Consider the following 19441-nt stretch of genomic DNA (forward strand, 5'->3'; position numbering starts at 1 on the left):
CACCAACTACTGGTGCTGAAGAAACTGAAATTGACCAATTCTATGAAGACTTACAACACCTTATAGAAGTGACACCAAAGAAGGATGTTCTTCTCATTATAGGGGATTGGAATGCTAAAGTAGGGAATCAAGAGATAAAAGGAACAACTGGCAAGTTTGGCCTTGGAGTTCAAAACGAAGCAGGGCAAAGGCTAATAGAATTATGTCAAGAGAACAAGCTTGTCATCACAAACACAACTAAACGACTAAACAACAACAACAACATCCTGTTGTTATGGCTCTACTGACAGAAGGCAGCCATCTTTGAAATGGTGACTGAGGCAATTTCCTTCACCTGTCTTGCAGCTCTATGCCTTCCAGATCTGTTCTGAGGTGCAGCATTTCAGGCAGGACCATGTTTTGTGTCTCAGAGGTGGACCAGATACTGAAGTCTTCTCTCTGGTCTGCCTCTGAAGCCCCCTTCCCAGCAGCCCACTATTGAAACTGATTTCTGGGCTCCACTAGCAGAACCTGCCCTCTACACAGCTGCAAGGCACAGAAAGCCATTCGCAGAGGCCAGGAAGGATCCTGGTCCTGCTAGCATTAGCCATTCCCAGAAATATAGACACAACATGTAGGCTAATAACTGTTAGAGCATATATAATAGAATAATGAATATCATTCAAAAAGTGGAAATAAATCTATTAGCGCTCAATGTAACAGACCAGTGGCGCAGAACGTCAAGCCATGTGTTCAACATAGGTGTCAAAGGTCAGTCTCACAATGGTTATTAACAGAAGACGTCTCAAAAGTCTCAAGGACAGTGTTTCCGTAATGATACTACTGTTTTGTGATAGTCTTCATCAGCCAATTTTTTCACAAGAATATGTAAGAAAGATTCATACATCAGATCAGTGCTCACTAGTAGTGTAGCTACTCAGGGGTTTGTTTTTAACATTAGCCATTCCAGCATAAATATAAGGTAAAATGTCTCAACAACCTATTTCAGGCTTAAAATCAGTAGAGGAGCCGGAGTTCAATCATATCCACTGACAAGAAGCAGCATTCTGGTCCTAAGAACAATATTAGCATCATTTACAATGCAAAAATGCAAGCAACGTTGTACGTTAGTTATCAATGAAATGCTAATTATCAGCACTGGCCAATTATTTTTATCAATAATATTTTTATTTTTTCAAAAGCATTTACAAACTGCAAAATAGCAAAGTAAAGATAAAGGTAAAGGGACCCCTGACCATTAGGGCCAGTCACGGATGACTCTGGGGTTGCGGCGCTCATCTCACTTTATTGGCGGAGGGAGCCGGTGTACAGCTTCCGGGTCATGTGGCCAGCATGACTAAGCTGCTTCTGGCGAACCAGAGCAGCTCACAGAAACGCCGTTTACCTTCCCACCGGAGCAGTACCTATTTATTTACTTGCACTTTGATGTGCTTTCAAACTGCTAGGTTGGCAGGAGCTGGGACCAAGCAATGGGAGCTCATCCCGTCGCGGGGATTCAAACCGCCGACCTTCTGATCGGCAAATCCTAGGCTCAGTGGTTTAACCCACAGCACCACCCACGTCCCTAACAAAAATAGCAAAGTAGGCCCTCTAATTTAGGGGCAGTTCAGAAGCACAGAGGACAGAAGGACCAAATTTCAAAACTATAACGTGTTTCAATTGCAAATATTGCCACAGCGAAATGCCAAGTAATGGGGGTTTTTTCCCCCAGGAAAGAAAAGGGGACAAAATTGCTTTTGTTGTCCATTAATTGATTCAAAGAGAGGCTAATTATCTGCCCATATTTTCCACATAAATGCGTGATCAGTAATTTTGAGTTCTGAGTTGATTTAAAATAAAGTCAATATGACAATCCAATACCCTGAATTTCACAAGAAGGATGACCAGCATAGTCGAAACAAAATAAAAAAATTCCTTCCAGTAGCACCTTAAAGACCAACTAAGTTAGTTCTTGGTATGAGCTTTCGTGTGCATGCACACTTCTTCAGATACAGCATAGTGTAAGCAATTCATGTACAACAATATTAGATGACCAAATTATGTTTTATTTCCACGTGCTAACTGAATCCATTGCTTCATTGTATTTATGCATTCTCTTCCATTTCTATTTTTTATTCTAGTGATCCTTTTTAATGAGTGGTAATTTCTTCCCAAAGGCATCCTGCTGCACTGTGATTGTGGTGTGGTACATTCCAGGAGGTAAAGTTCATACTTCAGAAAAATAAATAAATAAATAAATAAATAAATAAATAAATAAATAAATAAAATTTATTTATTATTTATACCCCACCCATCTGGCTGGGTTTCCCCAACCACTCATGGCGGCTCCCAACAGAATATTAAAAACACGATAAAACATCAAACATTAAAAATTTCCCTAAACAGGGCTGCCTTCAGATGCCTTCTGAAAGTCAGATAGTTGCTTATTTCCTTAACATCTGATGGGAGGGCATTCCACAGGGTGGGCACTACCACCAAGAAGGCCCTCTGCCTGGTTCTCTGTAATCTCACTTCTCACAGTGAGGGAACCAGCAGAGGGCCCTCAGAGCTGGACCTCAGTGTCTGGGCTGAACAATTGGGGAGTTGAGGCCGTTTAGGACTTTAAAGGTCAGCACCAACACTTTGAATTGTGCTCGGAAACGTACTGGGAGCCAATGTAGGTTTTCATGAACTGACAGTACTATCCCTTGCAGGTAGGCTCATGGAAATGGTTGCTGGCTTTCAAATAAGATTTCCCCATGGAGTCACTTGCCCACATACACAGCTGTGTTCATCAGCAAACCGTTCCTTAGTTATTTTGCTTAGTAGAAAACTCTAAACTCAAAATGCCACTGAACGAGCCCTTGGCAAACACCAAGGTGGTGCTGATATCATCTGGGTCACACAATGAGCATTCTGTGTGGAATATTTCTGCAGTTTTTAGGCAAACACAAAAACAATGGTGTGATGATAATTCCTTCTTCTGACTATCTGAGAAAAGGTCACCTTGAGTCCCTATGGGGCTACTTAATGAGGCATCTTCTGATGGGTTATCTGAGTCAAAAAGGAGAGATGGAATGAAAAACCCCTCAGGAATCATAAGTTTAGTGAGCTTTTCCCTGAATTAATACCTCAGGTTAAATTTCAGAGCTGTGTTTGTGTGTATAGAAGCTCAATATTAGTGAATATCCTATAATGCTTCCTTTTTTTAAAAAAAAATGGCCGTACTGTGCCCAATCCAATTTCTGATTCAAAAACACGACAAAAATAAATGCAATCCAAAATGTGACATATGTCATTCTAATATATATTTCTTTGGATGCAATATTTTTCAGAATCTTTGTCCATTTGTTTGCATCCTGGAATAAATATACACAACCTATTGGCCATGTATTTTTATATGGGTAGGTTTGAAACTACTGACATCAACACCCACTGCTCTCCCACCAATGCCTAAATGTTTTGCAGCAGCATCTAAAAGGCGGGTGGTGATGTGGTCTAAACCACTGAGCCTCTTGGGCTTGCCGATCAGAAGGTCGGCGGTTCGAATCCCCGCAACGGGGTGAGTTCCCATTGCTCTGTCCCAGCTCCTGCCAACCTAGCAGTTCGAAAGCACACCAGTGCAAGTAGATAAATAGGTACCGCTCCAGCAGGAAGGTAAACAGCGTTTCCGTGTGCTCTGGCACTTGTCACAGTCCTCCATGCGCCAGTAGTGGTTTAGTCATGCTGTCCACATGACCAGGAATAATAATAATAATAATAATAATAATAATAATAATAATAATAATTTATTATTTGTACCCCGCCCATCTGGCTGGGTTTCCCCAGCCACTCTGGGCGGCTTCCATAGAAACCAAAAATACACTAAAATATCACAGATTAAAAACTTCCCTGAACAGGGCTGCCTTAAGATGTCTTCTGAATGTCAGGTAGTTATTTATCGCTTTGACATCTGATGGGAGGGCGTTCCACAGGGCAGGTGCCACTACCAAGAAGGCCCTCTGCCTGGTTCCCTGTAGCTTTGCTTCTCGCAATGAGGGAACTGCCAGAAGGCCCTCGACGCTGGACCTCAGCGTCTGGGTAGAACGATGGGGGTGGAGACGCTCCTTCAGGTCTTCAGGAAAGCTGTCTGTGGACAAATGCCAGCTCCCTCGGCCTGAAAGCGAGATGAGCGCCGCAACCCCATAGTCGCCTTTGACTGGACTTAACCATCCAGGGATCCTTGACCTTTACCTTAAGGGGTTATAGTTTGCAATTAAGATCATCAGCATGTGTGCCAAGATAATTTAAATCCTGGGCATTGGGGATCAAAACCAAATCTTGCCAAATCCAATTCTTAGCTATAAGGTTTAGCATGTCAATAGGCATAGGCAAAACAGCTTCCATCTAAATTAACAAAGTATTCAAAAAACTCATTCCTTTAGAATCACAACACTAATGTTTCAAAGCAGTAAATTCTAGAAGATTAAGAGCCTCTCCTTTGCAGACTTGGCTCTCTCAAAACCAAATCTTCTCTATAAAGCTTTTATTTCAAGTCACAGAGAGAACTTTGGTCCAGATAGATTAAATCATAGATGATTTTCCATAACCTAAACTCTTTGTCCCTTTTGTGCATCTCTGTAGCTTATGGTTTAATAATGTTTTATTAATTTGATAGAATACTGCAAGTATTAATACTCTCAAATTGTAACCTATAAAGTAACGCATTCCAGATAACAATGGTGTATATCGCACCAAGGGCATTATGTCATAAATATAATGAATTATGCAATATTTTTAATATAAGAGTAGGATTTTTTACTGGGCAATACATTGAGTTTAATGTGCCTTAGTAGTTGACAGCATGGTGAGGTTGGGGCACTCACTAATTAGACACATTTCATACATATTTTGGATGGAGAACTATGCTACAAAATCCAGCAATTCACATATTGTTTCAGAAAGTGCACATTTCTTCATTGTCTCTATCCATGTATCCAAACCAGTCCCCCACTCCACTCTGTGCAAACTGCTCAAGATGTCATAACCTTCAGATTATTGATTCAAGCTTATCAGTTTAACTCAGGCTTGTTTTGACTAGGAGTATGATTCCCACGTTGTATGTGAGAGGTCCAAGGTTCAGTTCCCAGGAACCCCCTCCCCCATATCCTCAAGGGGAAAGTGCCATAGCTTCCCAGAATCACCTGGTTGTCCTCTGTGGGAACAGGATGCTGGGCCAGATGGCACATTGGTCTGATTGCCTTATGTGAGATTTCCATATACAGTGGTACCTTGGAAGTCTAATGGAATCCGTTCTGGAAGTCCGTTTGACTTCCAAAACGTTCCGGAACCAAGACGTGGTTTCCAGTTGGCTGCAGGAAGCTCCTGCAGCCAACCAGAACCTGCAGAAGCCACACTGGACGTTCGGGTTCCAAAAAACGTTCACAAACTGGAACACTCACTTCTGGGTTTGTGGCGTTCGAGAGCCAAAATGCTTGACGCACAAGGAGTTCGGGATCCAAGGTACGATTGTATTTGATTTTTCCATATTGTGATCCAGATCCAGGGTTTGGGCTTTCTCTGGATCAATCCAGGTTGGGTTAGGCCCAAACATGGATCATTCCATAGAAGCAGTTTTACAGGCTTGCTCAGCTTTCTGACGATCACAATTTCATCTTGATTTTTGAAATGGCATGATTAATTAAATAATAATAATAATAATAATAATAATAATAATAATAATAATAATAATTTATTACTTATATTCCGCCCATCTGGCCAGGCCTCCCCAGCTACTCTGGGCAGCCTCCAACAAGCTTAGTGTGGTCCTTCTGAGAACAACTCTTTAATGTACTTGTTCTTTTGCCTAAATAGAATCGGAATATCAGAAAACCTTCCAAATGGATTGTTATTACTATTTATACTCCACATTTTCCCCTGACTGGACTTACGTATTGTTTTCTAGTGAATTCGGTGAAGCTAATCTAAACTGCCTTTCAAGGCCAACTTTAAAGCATTACATAAGTGAACCTGCCATTTGAGATACTATTAGTCTCACAGCTGCATTATGAAATCATTTTTTAAAAGTCTATAAAGCGCCATGATGAGAAGACATCAAAGGAAAAGTTCTCTCCACTTTAATTGTTACATATTTGATGGATCAAGCTTAGATTAATATCTATTTGCTGATCTTTACGGAATTAATCTTAAACCTCGTACTTTGCGTTACTTATTTAATTCTAGATGAATTTTCATTGTAGCTAATCCTTGGGATGAAAAAGTAATTCAATGGATATTCAAATAATAATAAAAATACACTGTACTGAAAGTCAATATCTGATGGATGTTGCATAGCTCTGTGTGCAGCCAAAATTACTAGGGCTGGATCTACACTGCCCTCTTAAACATTATTAGAACGATATTAGATATATCATTCTAAAATGTCACAGGGCATACTGGTAAAATGAAAGTGTTCCTTACCTGTTTCCTCTGTAACAACACTGTCCCTACTGCCTGGTTCTTGGTTGCTCTGCAGCGCCTTCTGGTGTCACCTTTTAATAATGCATTATTAACGTTCCAAAATGCAGTATGTTCAGATACATTATTGTAACCGTTCCTTAACCCTTCCTTAACGTTATAAACCATGAGTGTAGATCCGCCCTAGATGTCAGGGAATGGTCAGTACAGGGAGACTGGGAAGTGTGCACTCAGTCTGCTTTTTGAAGAGGAGGAGAGGGAAATTTCGCCCTCCTTGTCTACAGCAGTTTCAGAAGGGGAGAGAGAGAGAGATGCTATACTGTTCAAGGAAGAATTACCAAGCTATGAGATAGTGGAAGAGGAAGGGGAGGTGAGAGAGCAGCCGACAGAAACCTCCCTGGAGAGTATGGGGGATCCTCTATCTCCATGGGCCCATCGGTCCCTCCACATCCTAGATGTGCTGGTCCCGGGGGGGGGGGGACTACCGTGCGGCGTGGTCTGAGTCTGGTCCTAGGTCGAGGGTATGGAGGCTGTCTGTCAGGGGTGAAGCAGGGTCCAAGGCAAGGAGCCGGGCATGGTCAGGAACTCTGGAAGAGCAGGACTGGGTGCTGGCAGGAACAGGTTACCAATGATGTTGCTCCCGCAACCTGGGCTGGCTGGCCTTTATCTCCTCTGAGGCATAGGGCGGTCCTGGTCCACAGGTGACTCGCCTCTCCTGGCCTTAAGGCGAACACTCCTCCTGTAAGAACTTAGTTCCCTCTGCCTCTCTGCCTTGAGCCTCTGCAGCTCCGGAGAGACTGGACCCAGAGGCAACCTCACCTTCCCCTGACAGGGCTGAGAGAGGCGCACCTGCAGGCAATGGGTCCTCGATCACCTCCGGAGCCAGAGCGGATTCAGCTGGTGTCTGCTCCTGTGGATCCGGCACAGGTGAGGGCCCTTCAGATTCAAGCCCCAGCCCCGGCTCAGCCAGCCCTGGAGGCGGGGACTCCTGTGCAGGCTGGGATTCCTCAGGTTCAGCCTCTGAATCTGATTCCCAGGCCATCACACTAGAACAGAGAAGGCAGAGGGGTGGGACTCCTGGGACTTCCTGTTGGAGCTCAGGATGTTGTTGGGGACGAAAGAGGTGAGGCTCAGAGTAGCCAATGTCTCTCTTTGTGTGGAGACATGGATTCTTGCAACCAGATGACCAAATAAAAAGGGCTATAAAATACGAGCTGCTTGTTTTTCTTTGATGCTACCGGAGGCAGAGAGGACACTCCATGCCTGACACTAGGTCACCAGTGGTGATTCAGTAAGGTTTGCACATGCCTGAATTGTATTGAACCATTCACAAGTCTCAAATCTGTCAGGAACTCCCAAGTCACTCTGTGGACTCATTTGCGCTCATACACTGCATTTTGCCAAAAGAACCCAAAGTGACTTTTCTTTCTTTATTTTGTTCTTTCTTGGTTTCAAGTGGAACCAAGCTAAGTAGGAAAACACCCTGAGCTTCAATGGGAAGGTCATGGAGAGATGGGAGGATCTTAAATGTTTATTTGGCAGGTCTAGGTTTTAATCACAGTGGACTATTTTCCCAGGGCACTCCAATCACAGTGTTTTGGGGGAGGGATGCTGAAGTAATTAAAAAGCATTTATTTATCACATGGTCAGTTTTGTCCTGTGAATTCGGCTTGGGGAGAAATAGTGTATTTAGAAGAACAGTGATACACTGGTGTCCTTCCAAATTAATGTTAATTCCCAAGCAAACAATTAAAGGGAAGGTCTTTGATCAATTTGCATTCTTCTGCTGTTGTTTTCCTGGTTTGTATTCGTTTGGTTGTTATTTTGCAAACTTTTAGGGGAGATCAGTAAAGGGTCATTGCACTTTCCCTTTCCCTCGGTTCAGCTACAGGGCTTTTTGCATGATTTATTTTATTCATCCCTTTTTATTCTAATCCTTTTCTGTTTTCCAGCAAGCAACACCTGCTTCGGCATGTGTGTGTTTGCTAATTTTTATTCCTTTCCAGTGGTGGTTTTTCTCTCTTGTTAATTTGTTAATTTGCTTGTTCAAAGTTTCGGTTTTAGGGTATCTGTGATTTCCTTAAATTGTGTTACTATTATTACTATTACCATTACCATTATTGTCATTGATGTTTTCTCTCCTTTGCCATCTATGTCTAGTACATCTTTCCCACTCAGCTAAGTTTGCTTCCCCTCAGAGGTGTTGCTCTTTGGCTGTTATTATTCACCTAGCCAGCAGTAAGTTATAACCAAGCAATTGTAGGCAATGATTCACATCATTTACACATACATGCAAATCTACCCTGGATCTATATTGATCTTGTAAATATTCTATGGTGCTTAATAGCAGTTTTCCAATGCTGGTGGCTCGCTGCTCTGTAGCGGCCTCTGGTGTCACACTTTAATAACACATTTATAATGTTATAAACAACGCGTGTAGACCCGCCACCAGTTTAACGAAGATGTGTGGAAGGTGGCAATACAAAAGCCCTAATTTTTATGGCAGCCTATGTAAATCAATGAATATGAATAAAGTATGAGTAAGGGACGTGGGTGGGGCTGTGGGTTAAACCACAGAGCCTGGGACTTGCTGATCAGAAGGTCAGCGGTTCGAATCCCCGTGATGGGGTGAGCTCCCATTGCTCTGTCCCTGCTCCTGCCAACCTAGCAGTTCGAAAGCACGCAAATAGATAAATAGGTACCACTCTGGCGGGAAGGTAAACGGCGTTTCCGTGCGCTGCTATGTTTCACCAGAAGTGGTTTAGTCATGCTGGCCACATGACCCGGAAGCTGTACGCCGGCTCCCTTGGCCAATAAAGCGAGATGAGCGCCACAACCCCAGAGTCGGTCACGACTGGACCTAATGGTCAGGGGTCCCTTTACCTTTACCTTTTTAAGTAAAACAAGGAAGAAATATGAAATATATATATAATGTATATAAAAACCATATATAGAATTTTTTAAAAAACAGTATGAACAAATACATTGTCATAGAATCGTAGAATTGTATTAGGGACCTTGAGGATCATCTAGTCCAACCCCCTACAATGCAGGAATCCTGCCCACAGCTGTCCCTGGATGGACTCGAACTGCCAACCTTCTGGTTAACAGCCAGACACATTGAGCCATTGTGTTACTGTGTCATTCCACAAATTTAAAAATCAGAGCCCACCTCTCAATAAATGATGCAAATGATTATATTTTTCCTTTTAATCTACTCAGGCTTGATTATTGTAACTCACTCTACATGGGGCTGCCCTTGAGACTGACCCAGAAACTCCAGTGGGTGCAGAATGCCTTGGCGAGTCTCCTTACGGGGTCCTCACCGTGGGATCGCATTCACCCGGTGCTATACCAGCTGCACTGGCTCCCGGTGGAGTACAGGATCAGGTTTAAGGTGCTGGTTTTAACCTTTAAAGCCCTATACGGCCTAGGACCCTCGTACCTACGGGACCGCCTCTACTGGTATGTCCCACGGAGGACCTTACAGTCATCAAATAAAAACATCTTGGAGATCCTGGGCCACAGGGAGGTTAAGCTGGCCTCAACCAGAGCCAGGGCTTTTTTGGCGATGGCCCCAATCTGGTGGAACACTCTGTCACAAGAGACTAGGGCCCTGCGGGACTTGACATCTTTCCACAGGGCCTGCAAGACAGAGCTTTTCCACCAGGCCTTTAGCTAAGGCACAGTCTGACCCCCCCCCCCTCCTCATAGAACTTTAACCCAATGGTTGCCATTAATTAGATTCTGAATTGATTTTAGAATGTATTTTAAATAATTGTGTGATTTTATGTACACTGTGCTATCTTTACTTGTTGTTAGCCGCTCTGAGCCCGGCTTTGGCCAGGGTGGGTGGGATACAAATAACAATTTATTATTATTATTATTATTATTATTATTATTATTATTATTTGTTGTTGTTGTTGTTGTTGTTGTTGTTGTTGTTGTTGTTGTTCCTCTGCCTTTTCCCTCCTTTATATGTCCTTTTCCTTTTCCCTTTCTACTTGTTTTCTTTTTTCTTGACAAGCTTGTTTGATGTCTAACAGTCTTGGCTACAGAGTGTAATAATATATATAAGCATATGAGCAATAGTACTTCAATTATACCGCTATGTGCTTTCTTCCCCATGGAAACTGTGCTCCAAACAGCTCACCATATTGCTACGAAGGCATTGTGAGGTTGAACAATCCCCAGTGGGTCATAGGTGGCTGGATAATAGCTCAAGTAATTCAATTCATCATTTAAAACACTTAAGGAAACTCACTTTGCACCTCAGAAAACCACTACTCTAGTCCACTGAATTGGTTTTATATATGGAAAGCTAGACATATTTGTCAAAATATGCTGACAAGCTCCACAATTAATCATTCATAAGCCCAGTTACGATCAAATCTGCTACATTTCAGGGGAACTTAGTCCCATATTATTTGCCGCTTATACCTCAGGTATTAACATGAAATCTGGTGTTTTATCACCATTTCTTTCTTTGCTGCTCTCTCCCGCTTTTTGTAATTCAGTATTCTTAGGAATTACTTGTTAAATAAACCTACAGTTGGACCGGTTTAGTGGTTGCTTCATACTTTTGTGTGTCAATATTTTCACAGAAAATTGAGAGTCTGCTTGCCCAACCTAAGTAATAGCCTGCAAATTACAGTATGTGGAAGGCGTCACATGAAAATGTCCCACTTGGAAGAGGAATGGAATGCAAAAATGCATTTATACATATATGAAAATAGACAGCATTCCCTAAGGATTTAATTTTGGAGCATGGCACATTTCTGGTTTAGCTAAACATTCCTCATATCTGAGAGCATTACGGATGTTTGGTAGCTGAGCCAAGCAGGAAATTATTACTACTTTTGTGACTGCAGATTCTGAAACCTCCACAGGCTTAACTTAAGGCCTGGTGTACACAGGGCTGGCTCTCCCATGAGGCAAAGTGAGGCAGATGCCTCAGACAGATTTTTTCAGTTGGTTTCACTTGTACAGTTTTTTTTCCTGGTTTAAATCTTTTATAAAATCTTGATACAGTGGTACCTCGGGTTAAGTACTTAATTGGTTCCGGAGGTCCATTCTTAACCTGAAACTGTTCTTAACCTGAAGCACCACTTTAGCTAATGGGGCCTCCCACTGCCGCTGCGCCACTGGAGCACGATTTCTGTTCTCATCCTGAAGCAAAGTTCTTAACCTGAGGTACTATTTCTGGGTTAGCGGAGTGTGTAACCTGAAGCGTATGTAACCTGAAGCATATGTAACCCGAGGTGCCACTGTACTTGCATTGCGCTTTTATTGCAGCAAGTTGCCTTGGCACTTTTTTTGATTAACAAAGAAAAACAAATCATCTTGGAATGCCATGAAAGGACATTGTTATTTACTTAATGCATTATTATCATAGAATCTTAGAGTTGGAGGGGACCCCAAGGTTCATCTAGTCCAACCCCTGCAATGCAGGAATCTCAGCTAAAGCATCCATGACAGATGGCCACCCAACCTCTGCTTAAGAACCTCCAAGGAAGGAGAGACCACCACCTCCCATTGGAATCTGTTCCACTGTCAAACAGCTCTTACTGTCAGAAAGCTTTTCCGAATCTTTAGTTGGAATCTCCTTTCTTGCATTTGAAGCCATTGGTTCGAGTCCTACCCTCCAGAGCAGGAGAAAACAAGTATGCACCCTCCTTCATGTGACAGCCCTTAAGATATTTGAAGATGGCTATCATATCTCCTCTCAGCCTCCCCTTTTCCAGGCTAAACATATCCAGCTCCTTCAACTGTTCCTCATAAGGCTTAGTTTCCAGACCCTTGATCATCTTGGTTGCCCTCCTCTGCACACCTTCCAGCTTGCCAACATCCTTCTTAAATTGTGGTGCCCAGAACTGGACACAGTATTCCAGGTGTGGTCTGACCAAGGCAGAGTAGAGTGGTACTATTATTTCCCTTGATCTAGACACTATACAGTCATACCTCTTGTTACGTTTGCTTCAGGTTCAAACTGTTCAGGTTGCGTCCCGCGGTAACCCGGAAGTAGTGGAAAGGGTTACTTCTGGGTTTCGCCACTTGCACATGCACAGACGTGAAAAATAATGTCATGCGCAGATGCGGCGAATCGCGGATTGCGCTCCGTTCAGGTTGCGAACAGGGCTCTGGAACGGATCCTGTTCTCAACCAGAGATACCACTGTACTTCTACCGAAGTAATAAACTTCAGTTTATTTATCTTTCTGCTGCTGGTGAACTGGAGAGATACCTAAGGAAATTTCTACATCAGGTGTCAGCATATCTTAGCTAGGCTTGTGCTGAAAATATGAAGTGGGGGATGGCATTTAATGTTCTGCCTTGGGCAGTGAGATATCTTGGAGCTAGCCACGCATCTGCACATCTAGCACAATGAAAATGACGAATGAAATGTATCACCTCAAACTGCAGGTCACATGTTTGTAATATCCCTTGCTTGGAATCTTCCTTCAACAAGTAATTTAGCAAAGCTTGGTGAGAAAGTTTCTCAGTAATGTTTGATAAAATGCAATAGAAGTGAATAACATCACCACCGCCACCAACAACAATATAATATAGGGTGGGAGGTTTGTTTTGGGGGTTGTTGTTTTTGTTTTGTTTTTTACTTGGGAGCATTGAAAAATGGTGCCCCCATACCTGTTTCTGAAGTGGCACAACCCATTCTAACCTCCTCATGTTTGTATGTATATGTGAGGAGAAAATTAGAACATGCCTGAGAAGTTAACATTCTTGGGAATGCAATGAATGAATATTTGGGAATGACACAGAGGAACATTTTGGTCTTCCCCCTATCTCATATGCTTTCAAAACTCAATTATCCTTTATATTGTCTGGTTTCATACTTTTGGGTATGGGGTGGTATATAAATTCATTCAATAAAATTAATAATAATAATAATAATATTTTTTTTTGCTCATTTCCCAGTTGCTTTGTTTTTGGAAGAACCTCTCAATCTCCCTGTGACATGCCAATCTTTGTGATGTTTAATAAAAATTGAAATGTCCCAAGTTAAAAAAAAAAAAAGTCCCTTAAGTGCCCAAACCACAAGGAACACGTTCTTCTGTTGACTCATTCATTGGATTGACTTTTATTTTGGTTGGTATTACCCTTTAACTATGCCAGGTATGACATATTTGACACTACCAAATGGAACAGGCTGCTTTTGAAATTTAGTACTATGATGGATCTTTAAATGATATTATATTAGCGGAAGTTAACCTGGCAGTTTCATAGCATGACCTACTTGAATCAGGATGGTTTGGGTTTATTTCACACACAAACACCCCCCAAGGGCTGGTTCATTTATGGCCACTGTATATAGAATATATGTACAGGTAGGAGCAGGAATGAACATCACATGTATTATTATTATTATTATTATTATTATTATTATTATTTATACCCCGCCCATCTGGCTGAGTTTCCCCAGCCACTCTGTGCTGCTCCCAATCGAGTGTTAAAAACAATACAGCATTAAATATTAAAAACTTCCCTAAACAGGGCTGCCTTCAGATGCCTTTTAAAGACATCTTTAAAAGCACATTTGCGCGGCCATTTATGCGACACCAAATAAAGAGGAACACAGATTTGCACAAAACTTGCATGTGCTAAGTTATACATATACTGTAGGTGCAATCCCTTCTCCTACCTGGGCAGTTATCTTTCCACAAGGGCCAACACTGATGCCGAAATCTAACATTGCCTGAGCTTTGCAAATGCAGCTTTCTCCCTATTGAAGTGCAGAGGGTTTGAGGACGGGAGCTCTCACAGGGAAACCAAAATGCTTGTTTACAAAGCTATTGTACTACCAACCTTACTGTCTGCTTGTGAAACACGGACCACTTATAAACGCCATCTCCAACTCCTCGAAAGATTCCATCAACAGTATCTTCAAAAAATTTTACACATCACTTGGGAAGACAGGCGAACTAATACCAGTTTACTGGAAGAAGCAAAGATCACCAGTGTTGAAGCAATGATTCTTCAACATCAACTTCGTTGGACTGGTCACGTTGTGCGGATGCCTGATTATAGTCTTCCAAAGCAACTACTCTATTCCGAACTTAAAAATGGAAAGCGTAATGCTGGTGGTCAACAAAAGAGGTTTAAAGACTCTCTCAAGGCAAATCTAAAAATATGTAGTATAGACACCGACAACTGGGAAACACTTGCCTGTAAGCGCTCCACCTGGAAAACAGCCTTTACCAAAGGTGTCATGGGCTTTGTAGACATTCAAACTCAGGACGCAAGGGAGAAACATGCTAAGAGGAAGGCATGCTTGGCAAATCCACACTGTGATCAGCTCTCGCCTGGAAACCAATGTCCCCACTGTGGAAGAATGTGTGGATCCAGAATTGGCCTCCACAATCACTTACAGACTCACTGTTAAAACCGTGTTTATGGAAAACAATCTTACTCGGCTATGAGTGATCACCAAAGAAAAAAGAAGAAAAGATATAGTAGATGCACATTTAGACCAATGTGCCTGTTCTATCTGCAGTTCAGGTGCTGAATGTTGATAGGCAACTTCAAGATATTTTTTTTGCTCTCTTTTTTTAATGGTTCTTTATCTTTAAAAAGGCAAAGGTAAAGGGACCCCTGACCATTAGGTCCAGTCGTGACCTACTCTGGGGTTGCGCTGCTCATCTCGCTTTATTGGCCGAGGGAGCCGGCGTACAGCTTCCGGGTCATGTGGCCAGCATGACTAAGCCGCTTCTGGCAAACCAGAGCAGCAGAGTGGTACCTATTTATCTACTTGCACTTTGACGTGCTTTCGAACTGCTAGGTTGGCAGGAGCAGGGACCGAGCAACAAGAGCTCACCCTGTTGCGGGATTTGAATCGCCGACCTTCTGATCAGCAAGTCCTAGGTTCTGTGGTTTTACCCACAGCACCACCCGTGTCCCTTCTTTATCTTTAAACTGGACCCTGAATTGTCATATTCATTTACAGCTGAAGTTAAGATATTGGAAAGCATTACAGAATATCTATTCCACAGGCTGCCACCGTGTTGCCCCTGTTGGCACCCCCAAAGCCCCTGTGCCCCTACCTCCTCTCACCCATGAGCCTAGTAAATCAGAAGGTGTTTACACTACTGGGACACAAGGTGTCTCTCTGCTTCTCTTTGCCCTCTCAGCTGCTGATCTCTGCCTTTGATATTGAAAAGCTTGCAAGAGATTCCTTACCAGATGCTCCCCTCCCCTTTCCCAAAGCAACATTATTTCTGGCCTCTGGGCGGCCAGAGAAAAATAAACCACAGGATATGCTCCAGAATCTTCAGGAGCAGAGCAAAGGCCTGAAACAATAAACATCTGCCATAGCTGACAATCTCCAGATTCTTCCAGAGACACCATTTCATCTGGAGAGCTTTCTAGCTGTTGGAGAAACAAAGATCAAATTTTATATGTGGTGCAGTTTCAAAAGCATTTCAAAGTGTTTTCATGTTAAAGCACAAGCAAGCAATGCAAACATTTTTATCACCCTGAAGGAAACCCCCAGCTTTTGTTCTGTCTCTGAGATTTCCCGCTCACCTCCTTTCCTCTTGTTCTGAACTACTGCCTTTGTGCAGGCCAGGTTCAACTTCACTGACCCTTAATAAACAATTATTAGGAAGAAATAACCTGTCTGGGAGCACTAATATTTATGCATGAATGGATTGGTGGTGATGATTCTGCTAAAACTTCTGGCACTGACTGCTTCACCTGCCTTGGCCAAACAGAAGAATCTCTAGCAAGCTTTTGCCGATTTGCTCTGGTTCTAGAGATGAGAAGACCAGGTAGAATTCTCATTATATTCCTCTTCTAATTCCAGTCTTGCATTCATACTGCTTTCCAAAGATCTTTGTAGGCAGGTTGCACAAATCTGTACATGAGAGGAACTGCCTGGACACTTGTAGAGAAGATTATTGTTACTGACATGTTGCTGCAAGGCAAAGTTCCAATGGTAGACAATTTCAAAAAGACTCAGAAATACTGTATTAGAGGACAGTTCTATACAACAAGATCCTGAGTTTGCTGAAGAATGGTGACTGGGACAAAGTTTTAGAGTTTGACCAGGAGGATCCTAGTTCAAATCTTTGCCCAGCCAGGAATCTTACAGAGTAACCGTGAGTCAATCTCTTAGCACAACCTATATTGCAGGATTATTGTGAGTATAAAAGAAAAGACCACCTTGAGCTGAGGAAGGCAGGGTGAAAATAAAGTACCGTATTTTTTGCTCTATAAGACTCACTTTTTCCCTCCTAAAAAGGGGAAATGTGTGTGTGTCTTATGGAGCGAATGCAGGCTGCGCAGCTATCCCAGAAGCCAGAACAGCAAGAGGGATTGCTGCTTTCACTGCGCAGCGATCCCTCTTGCTGTTCTGGCTTCTGAGATTCAGAATATTTTTTTTCTTATTTTCCTCCTCCAAAAACTAGGTGCGTCTTGCGGTCTGGTGCATCATATAGAGTGAAAAATACGGTACTAGTAATTAAATACAGTTGTACCTTGGAAGTTGAACAGAATCTGTTCCAGAAGTCCATTTGACTTCTAAAACATTCAAAAACCAAATTGTGGCTTCTGATGGGCTGCAGGAAGCTCCTGCAACCCATCAGAAGCCGTGGAAGCCCCATCAGATGTTTGGCTTCCAAAAATATTTCACAAACTGGGACAGTCACTTCCAGGTTTGTGATGTTCGGTAGCCAAAATGTTCAGGAACTAAGCTGTTTGAAAACCAAGGTACAACTGTAATATAATTGCAATCAAATGCTATCTAAAGTAAAAGTTAATTCCTGCTCAAGTGGAACATGTGCAGAGAGAGCAGGGAGAATGCAGTCTTAACAAAGAGCAAATAAGATTTTATAATACTCATGCTAGGAAGATGTATCAGCATGAATAAGTGCAACAAAATCTTCAGAGATGAGTGGATGCATTTAGGAGTTCGTCGATGTATTTGCTTATAATTTTGTATGAATAACTCAGATTATATATGGTTCCCCAGATGCATATTTTTCACTTCGCTTTGAGAATACTGTTAATGAAATTCAGATGGAGAATGCTTGACAGGGTCATCGTTCTAGAAAACACCTTCACATCCTAGAAAAGCAGCTGATCAGAATTATCTTGGAGGGCGCATGGAATACGCGGCTGGCTGGTAGACACAGGAAGTCATTTCACAGTTGTTGGGTTGTTAGGCAGCCAGTGAACACAGATGCAGAAACATCATCCAGAAGAAACAGATCCGGAGGGAATATCGTTGGATACTGCAATTCTTGGTCTGTGCTATCCTTTATTTGCCAGAATTAACACTTCTTAAACCAAAATAATTGGCTTTTCCTAGGTGAAATGGAAAAGGAGTGAGAATCATGTTTGCCTAAACAGCGGAGATAAGCAACTCATGCTCTCCAAGCCCCCCCTCCCCCCCCAATCCTGCATGAGGTGAACACAACTGTATCTCATGAAAGGAGCCCAATAACCGGATGTACGTCTGTCACCAAAAATAACTGCATGTCGAATTTTCTGCTTCCCCTCTGCAATATCTATTGTGACATCACAGAGTTCTGTGCCATTGCCAGCCAATGGGCAGGCAGGGATACATAACACTGTGACATCACTGCATGATGTTCTACCAAATCTTCAGGAGGCAGAACTCAACATGCAAGCACTGGTTTGATTTTACATAGTGTCTACAATAGTTCTTCAAGTGCCTTACTTGCCCCCCCCCCAACTCAGCAGTAATGTACCACAATCAGTACTTTAAATTGCCAGCCCAACATAAAGTTAGACACCCTGTAGAGTGACTTTTGTGGAATCGCTGTGTGGCCCTTGCTAGTGATTATACATCCAATATATAAACAGGTTTTGGGTTACAAAGCTCTGCAGGGCAGCTGTTTCTCATTTCCCATCCTACACATGCTATCTTGCTTACATGGCAGTTTAGTTTAAAGGATCTGTGTTGACTCAGAGGAGCAAGATGTACAATGCTCAGCTTTGCCTGAACGTCACATTATTACTTGTAGCACCAGCAGGATTTCTTGGTGGTTGGAGCAGTGCTTTTCAACATGTCGGGGAAGAACAACATGGTTTCGGAAATTAGGCAAAAATCCTACTCTCCAGAAGGCAGACTTGCAAGCTATAAACACTCTAACAATGTGCTGTGCTGCCCCACTGCAGTGGAAAATTCTGGTGACTCAGAATTTTGGCTCCACTGCAACAAATGAAAAGTTCATTAGCTAGCTTGACCATACAGCTTAAATCCAATGTTTCTTCTCTAAGATAAGGGTCAAGTGGGGGTGCGGAGGGATGGAATATTTACTAGATACAGGAGAGAGTATTTTATTTTATTTTATTAGTGGTGGGTGGGACCTCCCTTGAATCATTTTGTTTCCATTTGAAATTGTTGTGAAGCTGCTACCAGTTCATTTGAGGACATCTATTGATATCCAACAGTTCCTCCTGCCCTTAATTGGGATGCAGGCGGCGCTGTGGTCTAAACCACTGAGCCTCTTGGGCTTGCTGATCAGAAGGTCAGCAGTTCGAATCCCCAAGACAGGGTGAGCTCCTGTTGCTCTGTCCCAGCTCCTGACAACCTAGCAGTTCGAAAGCACACCAGTGCAAGTAGATAAATAGGTACCACTGCGGCAGGAACATAAACAGCATTTCCATGCGCTCTGGTTTCCATCACAGTGTTCCATTGTGCCAGAAGCGGTTTAGTCATGCTGGCCACATGTCCTGGAAAGCTGTCTGTGGACAAACCCTGGCTCCCTCAGCCTGAAAATGAGATGAATACCGCAACCCCATAGTCGCTTTGACTAGACATAACAGTCCAGGGGTCCTTTAGCTTTTAATTTTTTACCCGTCCTTAGCTTCTAAAACAGGCTTCCTCAACCTCACCCTCCAGATGTTTTGAGACTACAATTCCCATCATCCCTGACCACTGGTCCTGCTAGCTTGGGATCATGGGAGTTGTAGGCCAAAAATATTTGTAGGGTGAGGCTGAGGAAGCCTGTTCTAAAACATAA

At 42.6% G+C, this 19441-nt stretch overlaps 2 long non-coding RNA genes across 2 annotated transcripts in view; one reads left to right on the top strand and one right to left on the bottom strand.

Annotated features, from left to right (window-relative positions):
- LOC307220479 overlaps nucleotides 1-19441 on the top strand; it is a 371449-nt gene that overhangs the window by 273861 nt on the left and 78147 nt on the right. The window lies entirely within an intron of this gene.
- LOC307220837 overlaps nucleotides 17690-19441 on the bottom strand; it is a 31125-nt gene continuing 29373 nt past the window's right edge. The window contains exon 3 of the long non-coding RNA XR_013841126.1: nucleotides 17690-17756. This is a non-coding gene — a long non-coding RNA (uncharacterized lncRNA). The remainder of the gene's footprint in view (nucleotides 17757-19441) is intronic.

This window comes from Podarcis cretensis, assembly GCF_951804945.1.
Source record: "Podarcis cretensis genome assembly, chromosome: 1".
In the NCBI taxonomy this organism is placed as follows: Eukaryota; Metazoa; Chordata; class Lepidosauria; order Squamata; family Lacertidae; genus Podarcis; species Podarcis cretensis.